A 9,257-nucleotide genomic window follows, 5' to 3' on the forward strand; every position below is an offset into this window, starting at 1 on the left:
GGGGAGCAGCAGAATTATTCTGGGGCAGGGAACTGGGGGGGCAGCGGATCCTGGGGGTCAGGGCGGCCGTGGGGGATGGTGGGGTGCAAGGGGCAGAATGTTTTGGGGGGCTGCAGCGAAAGGGATTCGGGGGGCCGCAGAGTTGGGGGAGGGGCTGGGGCAGATCCCCCCCCCCGGACAATCCAGAATTGCTCAACAGCCCCGCCCCCTGTGACGTCACGTCACGAGCCTGGTGACTCACCCCCGCCCCCCCCCCGGCATATCCCATGAATGAAATCACCCGCCGCGCTAGGGTTCGTGTCCCCGAGCCCCGCCCCCTGCCGCGCACGTGGGGGGGGGGCTGCACGGAATCTGGGGGTCTCCAGGCCCCGCCCCCTTCCTTACTTCCCGCCTCCTGGAAGGGGAGGATTTTGGGGGGCTGCGCCTCGACTTCTGCTCCATGAACCCCGGGTTCCCCAACCCCCAATATTCCCGCTCCCCCATCAGCGACCCCCCAATATTCCCCCTCCCCCACATCGCACCCCGGGGTCCTTCCAGACTGGGCCCCCACCCGCAAGCGGTGGGCAATGGGGAGGCGGGGAGGGGGCGTGGCCACATGGTCCCATTCATTAGAAAGGAACACGTGGGTCTAAGCCGCCCCCCCCCCCCCGGTACCAAACCAGCCTCCCCGCCCCGCAGCCAATCACACAACCCCCCTCCCCCGCCAACCAAACATCCCCCCACGCCCCGGGAACCAGCCCCCCCCAACTCCCCAGCCAGTCACCCCCCCCACCCCGCCCCGGGAACCAGCCCCCCCCCAACTCCCCAGCCAGTCACCCCCCCCCGCCCCGCCAGCCACCCCCCCACCCCGCCCCGGGAACCAACCCCCCCCCCCCCGCCCCGCCCCGGGAACCAGCCCCCCCCCGCCAGCCAGTCACACCCCCCCCGCCCCGGGAACCAGCCCCCCCCCCAACTCCCCAGCCAGTCACCCCCCCCGCCCCGCCAGCCACCCCCCCACCCCGGGAACCAGCCCCCCCCCGCCAGCCAGTCACCCCCCCCCCGCCCCGGGAACCAGCCCCCCCTCCCGCCAGCCAGTCACACCCCCCCCGCCCCGCCAGCCAGCCCCTGCCCCGGGAACCAACCCCCCCCCGCCAGCCAGTCACCCCCCCCCCGCCCCGCCAGCCAGCCCCCCCCCCCGCCCCGGGAACCAGCCAGTCACCCCCCCCCCGCCCCGCCAGCCAGCCCCCCCCCCGCCCCGGGAACCAGCCAGTCACACACCCCCCCGCCCCGGGAACCAGCCCCCCCCGCCAGCCAGTCACACACCCCCCCGCCCCGGGAACCAGCCCCCCCCGCCAGCCAGTCACCCCCCCCCCCCCAGTCCCGGGAACCAGCCCCAACCTCCCTGCCCGCAAGGACACACCTGACCCCACCACCACGTCCCAACCCAGCTCCCAGAGCCCCCGTAGCCCCCCGGCCCTGTGCGGTCCCCCCCCCGGGACCCCGCTCAGACCCGCAGCCCCTCCCCCGCCACACAACCACAGCCCCCCCAGACACCGCCCCCCAACTGTCCCCACCGCACAGACAGCACCCCCCCCACTCAGCTACTCCCCCCCCCACTCAGCTACTCCCCCCCCATCTCCCAGGTGCGACCCGCAGGCCGGGACCCCCCTCACCTCCGGCCGGCTCGCCCCAGGCGCCCCCCAGAAACACGAGCAGCACCATGGCGAGGCCCCCCCAAGTCTCCATCGCTGGCGGCGGGTCCGGCGAGCGGGGTCTGAGCCGGTGACTCGACTTCCCAAACTTTAAACCCTTCCTGGCTCAGCCCGGAGAGACGCCCCCGCGGATCCGTCCCGGCAAGGAGGGGGGCGGAGCCGGGGAGTGGCTGGGAGCCAGGACTCCTGGGTTCTCTCCGGCTCTGGGAGGGGAGTGGGTGGGGGGCGGGGAGCCAGGACTCCTGGGTTCTCTCCGGCTCTGGGAGGGGAGTGGGGTCCAGTGGGTGGGGTGGGGTGGGGGGCGGGGAGCCAGGACTCCTGGGTTCTCTCCCCAGCTCTGGGAGGGGAGTGGGGTCCAGTGGGTGGGATGGGGGGGGCTGGGAGCCAGGACTCCTGGGTTCTCTTCCCCGCTCTGGGAGGGGAGTGGGGTCCAGTGGGTGGGGTGGGGTGGGGGGCGGGGAGCCAGGACTCCTGGGTTCTCTTCCCCACTCTGGGAGGGGAGTGGGGTCCAGTGGGTGGGGTGGGGTGGGGGGCGGGGAGCCAGGACTCCTGGGTTCTCTTCCCCGCTCTGGGAGGGGAGTGGGGTCCAGTGGGTGGGGTGGGGGGCGGGGAGCCAGGACTCCTGGGTTCTCTCCCCCGCTCTGGGAGGGGAGTGGGGTCCAGTGGGTGGGGTGGGGTGGGGGGCGGGGAGCCAGGACTCCTGGGTTCTCTCCCCCGCTCTGGGAGGGGAGTGGGGTCCAGTGGGTGGGGTGGGGGGCAGGGAGCCAGGACTCCTGGGTTCTCTTCCCTGCTCTGGGAGGGGAGTGGGGTCCAGTGGGTGGGGTGGGGGGGCAGGGAGCCAGGACTCCTGGGTTCTCTTCCCCGCTCTGGGAGGGGAGTGGGGTCCAGTGGGTGGGGTGGGGGGCGGGGAGCCAGGACTCCTGGGTTCTCTTCCCTGCTCTGGGAGGGGAGTGGGGTCCAGTGGGTGGGGTGGGGGGGCAGGGAGCCAGGACTCCTGGGTTCTCTCCCCAGCTCTGGGAGGGGAGTGGGGTCCAGTGGGTGGGATGGGGGGGGCTGGGAGCCAGGACTCCTGGGTTCTCTTCCCCGCTCTGGGAGGGGAGTGGGGTCCAGTGGGTGGGGCGGGGAGCCAGGACTCCTGGGTTCTCTCCGGCTCTGGGAGGGGAGTGGGGTCTAGTGGGTGGGGTGGGGGGCGGGGAGCCAGGACTCCTGGGTTCTCTCCGGCTCTGGGAGGGGAGTGGGGTCCAGTGGGTGGGGTGGGGCGGGGAGCCAGGACTCCTGGGTTCTCTTCCCCGCTCTGGGAGGGGAGTGGGGTCCAGTGGGTGGGGTGGGGGGCGGGGAGCCAGGACTCCTGGGTTCTCTCCCCCGCTCTGGGAGGGGAGTGGGGTCCAGTGGGTGGGGTGGGGTGGGGGGTGGGGAGCCAGGACTCCTGGGTTCTCTCCCCCGCTCTGGGAGGGGAGTGGGGTCCAGTGGGTGGTGTGGGGGGCGGGGAGCCAGGACTCCTGGGTTCTCTTCCCTGCTCTGGGAGGGGAGTGGGGTCCAGTGGGTGGGGTGGGGGGCTGGGAGCCAGGACTCCTGGGTTCTCTTCCCCGCTCTGGGAGGGGAGTGGGGTCCAGTGGGTGGGGTGGGGGGCGGGGAGCCAGGACTCCTGGGTTCTCTTCCCTGCTCTGGGAGGGGAGTGGGGTCCAGTGGGTGGGGTGGGGGGCGGGGAGTCAGGACTCCTGGGTTCTCTTCCCTGCTCTGGGAGGGGAGTGGGGTGGGGGGGGCAGGGAGCCAGGACTCCTGGGTTCTCTTCCCCGCTCTGGGAGGGGAGTGGGGTCCAGTGGGTGGGGTGGGGTGGGGGGCGGGGAGCCAGGACTCCTGGGTTCTCTTCCCCACTCTGGGAGGGGAGTGGGGTCCAGTGGGTGGGGTGGGGTGGGGGGCGGGGAGCCAGGACTCCTGGGTTCTCTTCCCCGCTCTGGGAGGGGAGTGGGGTCCAGTGGGTGGGGTGGGGGGCGGGGAGCCAGGACTCCTGGGTTCTCTCCCCCGCTCTGGGAGGGGAGTGGGGTCCAGTGGGTGGGGTGGGGTGGGGGGCGGGGAGCCAGGACTCCTGGGTTCTCTCCCCCGCTCTGGGAGGGGAGTGGGGTCCAGTGGGTGGGGTGGGGGGCAGGGAGCCAGGACTCCTGGGTTCTCTTCCCTGCTCTGGGAGGGGAGTGGGGTCCAGTGGGTGGGGTGGGGGGGCAGGGAGCCAGGACTCCTGGGTTCTCTTCCCCGCTCTGGGAGGGGAGTGGGGTCCAGTGGGTGGGGTGGGGGGCGGGGAGCCAGGACTCCTGGGTTCTCTTCCCTGCTCTGGGAGGGGAGTGGGGTCCAGTGGGTGGGGTGGGGGGGCAGGGAGCCAGGACTCCTGGGTTCTCTCCCCAGCTCTGGGAGTTGAGTGGGGTCCAGTGGGTGGGATGGGGGGGGCTGGGAGCCAGGACTCCTGGGTTCTCTTCCCCGCTCTGGGAGGGGAGTGGGGTCCAGTGGGTGGGGCGGGGAGCCAGGACTCCTGGGTTCTCTCCGGCTCTGGGAGGGGAGTGGGGTCTAGTGGGTGGGGTGGGGGGCGGGGAGCCAGGACTCCTGGGTTCTCTCCGGCTCTGGGAGGGGAGTGGGGTCCAGTGGGTGGGGTGGGGCGGGGAGCCAGGACTCCTGGGTTCTCTTCCCCGCTCTGGGAGGGGAGTGGGGTCCAGTGGGTGGGGTGGGGGGCGGGGAGCCAGGACTCCTGGGTTCTCTCCCCCGCTCTGGGAGGGGAGTGGGGTCCAGTGGGTGGGGTGGGGTGGGGGGTGGGGAGCCAGGACTCCTGGGTTCTCTCCCCCGCTCTGGGAGGGGAGTGGGGTCCAGTGGGTGGGGTGGGGGGCGGGGAGCCAGGACTCCTGGGTTCTCTTCCCTGCTCTGGGAGGGGAGTGGGGTCCAGTGGGTGGGGTGGGGGGCTGGGAGCCAGGACTCCTGGGTTCTCTTCCCCGCTCTGGGAGGGGAGTGGGGTCCAGTGGGTGGGGTGGGGGGCGGGGAGCCAGGACTCCTGGGTTCTCTTCCCTGCTCTGGGAGGGGAGTGGGGTCCAGTGGGTGGGGTGGGGTGGGGTGGGGGGGCAGGGAGCCAGGACTCCTGGGTTCTCTTCCCCGCTCTGGGAGGGGAGTGGGGTCCAGTGGGTGGGGTGGGGTGGGGGGCGGGGAGCCAGGACTCCTGGGTTCTCTTCCCCACTCTGGGAGGGGAGTGGGGTCCAGTGGGTGGGGTGGGGGGCGGGGAGCCAGGACTCCTGGGTTCTCTCCCCCGCTCTGGGAGGGGAGTGGGGTCCAGTGGGTGGGGTGGGGTGGGGGGCGGGGAGCCAGGACTCCTGGGTTCTCTCCCCCGCTCTGGGAGGGGAGTGGGGTCCAGTGGGTGGGGTGGGGGGCAGGGAGCCAGGACTCCTGGGTTCTCTTCCCTGCTCTGGGAGGGGAGTGGGGTCCAGTGGGTGGGGTGGGGGGGCAGGGAGCCAGGACTCCTGGGTTCTCTTCCCCGCTCTGGGAGGGGAGTGGGGTCCAGTGGGTGGGGTGGGGGGCGGGGAGCCAGGACTCCTGGGTTCTCTTCCCTGCTCTGGGAGGGGAGTGGGGTCCAGTGGGTGGGGTGGGGGGGCAGGGAGCCAGGACTCCTGGGTTCTCTCCCCAGCTCTGGGAGGGGAGTGGGGTCCAGTGGGTGGGATGGGGGGGGCTGGGAGCCAGGACTCCTGGGTTCTCTTCCCCGCTCTGGGAGGGGAGTGGGGTCCAGTGGGTGGGGCGGGGAGCCAGGACTCCTGGGTTCTCTCCGGCTCTGGGAGGGGAGTGGGGTCTAGTGGGTGGGGTGGGGGGCGGGGAGCCAGGACTCCTGGGTTCTCTCCGGCTCTGGGAGGGGAGTGGGGTCCAGTGGGTGGGGTGGGGCGGGGAGCCAGGACTCCTGGGTTCTCTTCCCCGCTCTGGGAGGGGAGTGGGGTCCAGTGGGTGGGGTGGGGGGCGGGGAGCCAGGACTCCTGGGTTCTCTCCCCCGCTCTGGGAGGGGAGTGGGGTCCAGTGGGTGGGGTGGGGTGGGGGGTGGGGAGCCAGGACTCCTGGGTTCTCTCCCCCGCTCTGGGAGGGGAGTGGGGTCCAGTGGGTGGGGTGGGGGGCGGGGAGCCAGGACTCCTGGGTTCTCTTCCCTGCTCTGGGAGGGGAGTGGGGTCCAGTGGGTGGGGTGGGGGGCTGGGAGCCAGGACTCCTGGGTTCTCTTCCCCGCTCTGGGAGGGGAGTGGGGTCCAGTGGGTGGGGTGGGGGGCGGGGAGCCAGGACTCCTGGGTTCTCTTCCCTGCTCTGGGAGGGGAGTGGGGTCCAGTGGGTGGGGTGGGGGGCGGGGAGTCAGGACTCCTGGGTTCTCTTCCCTGCTCTGGGAGGGGAGTGGGGTCCAGTGGGTGGGGTGGGGTGGGGGGGCAGGGAGCCAGGACTCCTGGGTTCTCTTCCCCGCTCTGGGAGGGGAGTGGGGTCCAGTGGGTGGGGTGGGGTGGGGGGCGGGGAGCCAGGACTCCTGGGTTCTCTTCCCCACTCTGGGAGGGGAGTGGGGTCCAGTGGGTGGGGTGGGGTGGGGTGGGGGGGCGGGGAGCCAGGACTCCTGGGTTCTCTTCCCCGCTCTGGGAGGGGAGTGGGGTCCAGTGGGTGGGGTGGGGTGGGGGGCGGGGAGCCAGGACTCCTGGGTTCTCTTCCCCGCTCTGGGAGGGGAGTGGGGTCCAGTGGGTGGGGTGGGGGGCGGGGAGCCAGGACTCCTGGGTTCTCTTCCCTGCTCTGGGAGGGGAGTGGGGTCCAGTGGGGGGGCAGGGAGCCAGGACTCCTGGGTTCTCTTCCCCGCTCTGGGAGGGGAGTGGGGTCCAGTGGGTGGGGTGGGGTGGGGGGCGGGGAGCCAGGACTCCTGGGTTCTCTTCCCCACTCTGGGAGGGGAGTGGGGTCCAGTGGGTGGGGTGGGGTGGGGGGCGGGGAGCCAGGACTCCTGGGTTCTCTTCCCCGCTCTGGGAGGGGAGTGGGGTCCAGTGGGTGGGGTGGGGGGCGGGGAGCCAGGACTCCTGGGTTCTCTCCCCCGCTCTGGGAGGGGAGTGGGGTCCAGTGGGTGGGGTGGGGTGGGGGGCGGGGAGCCAGGACTCCTGGGTTCTCTCCCCGCTCTGGGAGGGGAGTGGGGTCCAGTGGGTGGGGTGGGGGGCAGGGAGCCAGGACTCCTGGGTTCTCTTCCCTGCTCTGGGAGGGGAGTGGGGTCCAGTGGGTGGGGTGGGGGGGCAGGGAGCCAGGACTCCTGGGTTCTCTTCCCCGCTCTGGGAGGGGAGTGGGGTCCAGTGGGTGGGGTGGGGGGCGGGGAGCCAGGACTCCTGGGTTCTCTTCCCTGCTCTGGGAGGGGAGTGGGGTCCAGTGGGTGGGGTGGGGGGCAGGGAGCCAGGACTCCTGGGTTCTCTCCCCAGCTCTGGGAGTTGAGTGGGGTCCAGTGGGTGGGATGGGGGGGGCTGGGAGCCAGGACTCCTGGGTTCTCTTCCCCGCTCTGGGAGGGGAGTGGGGTCCAGTGGGTGGGGCGGGGAGCCAGGACTCCTGGGTTCTCTCCGGCTCTGGGAGGGGAGTGGGGTCTAGTGGGTGGGGTGGGGGCGGGGAGCCAGGACTCCTGGGTTCTCTCCGGCTCTGGGAGGGGAGTGGGGTCCAGTGGGTGGGGTGGGGGGCGGGGAGCCAGGACTCCTGGGTTCTCTCCCCCGCTCTGGGAGGGGAGTGGGGTCCAGTGGGTGGGGTGGGGTGGGGGGTGGGGAGCCAGGACTCCTGGGTTCTCTCCCCCGCTCTGGGAGGGGAGTGGGGTCCAGTGGGTGGGGTGGGGGGCGGGGAGCCAGGACTCCTGGGTTCTCTCCCCCGCTCTGGGAGGGGAGTGGGGTCCAGTGGGTGGGGTGGGGTGGGGGGTGGGGAGCCAGGACTCCTGGGTTCTCTCCCCCGCTCTGGGAGGGGAGTGGGGTCCAGTGGGTGGGGTGGGGGGCGGGGAGCCAGGACTCCTGGGTTCTCTTCCCTGCTCTGGGAGGGGAGTGGGGTCCAGTGGGTGGGGTGGGGGGCTGGGAGCCAGGACTCCTGGGTTCTCTTCCCCGCTCTGGGAGGGGAGTGGGGTCCAGTGGGTGGGGTGGGGGGCGGGGAGCCAGGACTCCTGGGTTCTCTTCCCTGCTCTGGGAGGGGAGTGGGGTCCAGTGGGTGGGGTGGGGGGCGGGGAGTCAGGACTCCTGGGTTCTCTTCCCTGCTCTGGGAGGGGAGTGGGGTCCAGTGGGTGGGGTGGGGTGGGGGGGCAGGGAGCCAGGACTCCTGGGTTCTCTTCCCCGCTCTGGGAGGGGAGTGGGGTCCAGTGGGTGGGGTGGGGTGGGGGGCGGGGAGCCAGGACTCCTGGGTTCTCTTCCCCACTCTGGGAGGGGAGTGGGGTCCAGTGGGTGGGGTGGGGGGCGGGGAGCCAGGACTCCTGGGTTCTCTCCCCCGCTCTGGGAGGGGAGTGGGGTCCAGTGGGTGGGGTGGGGTGGGGGGCGGGGAGCCAGGACTCCTGGGTTCTCTCCCCCGCTCTGGGAGGGGAGTGGGGTCCAGTGGGTGGGGTGGGGGGCAGGGAGCCAGGACTCCTGGGTTCTCTTCCCTGCTCTGGGAGGGGAGTGGGGTCCAGTGGGTGGGGTGGGGGGGCAGGGAGCCAGGACTCCTGGGTTCTCTTCCCCGCTCTGGGAGGGGAGTGGGGTCCAGTGGGTGGGGTGGGGGGCGGGGAGCCAGGACTCCTGGGTTCTCTTCCCTGCTCTGGGAGGGGAGTGGGGTCCAGTGGGTGGGGTGGGGGGGCAGGGAGCCAGGACTCCTGGGTTCTCTCCCCAGCTCTGGGAGGGGAGTGGGGTCCAGTGGGTGGGATGGGGGGGGCTGGGAGCCAGGACTCCTGGGTTCTCTTCCCCGCTCTGGGAGGGGAGTGGGGTCCAGTGGGTGGGGCGGGGAGCCAGGACTCCTGGGTTCTCTCCGGCTCTGGGAGGGGAGTGGGGTCTAGTGGGTGGGGTGGGGGGCGGGGAGCCAGGACTCCTGGGTTCTCTCCGGCTCTGGGAGGGGAGTGGGGTCCAGTGGGTGGGGTGGGGCGGGGAGCCAGGACTCCTGGGTTCTCTTCCCCGCTCTGGGAGGGGAGTGGGGTCCAGTGGGTGGGGTGGGGTGGGGGGTGGGGAGCCAGGACTCCTGGGTTCTCTCCCCCGCTCTGGGAGGGGAGTGGGGTCCAGTGGGTGGGGTGGGGGGCGGGGAGCCAGGACTCCTGGGTTCTCTTCCCTGCTCTGGGAGGGGAGTGGGGTCCAGTGGGTGGGGTGGGGGGCTGGGAGCCAGGACTCCTGGGTTCTCTTCCCCGCTCTGGGAGGGGAGTGGGGTCCAGTGGGTGGGGTGGGGGGCGGGGAGCCAGGACTCCTGGGTTCTCTTCCCTGCTCTGGGAGGGGAGTGGGGTCCAGTGCGTGGGGTGGGGGGCGGGGAGTCAGGACTCCTGGGTTCTCTTCCCTGCTCTGGGAGGGGAGTGGGGTCCAGTGGGTGGGGTGGGGTGGGGTGGGGGGGCAGGGAGCCAGGACTCCTGGGTTC

Source organism: Lepidochelys olivacea (genome assembly GCF_965140295.1).
Source record: "Lepidochelys olivacea isolate rLepOli2 genome assembly, chromosome: 6".
Classification (NCBI taxonomy): Eukaryota; Metazoa; Chordata; order Testudines; family Cheloniidae; genus Lepidochelys; species Lepidochelys olivacea.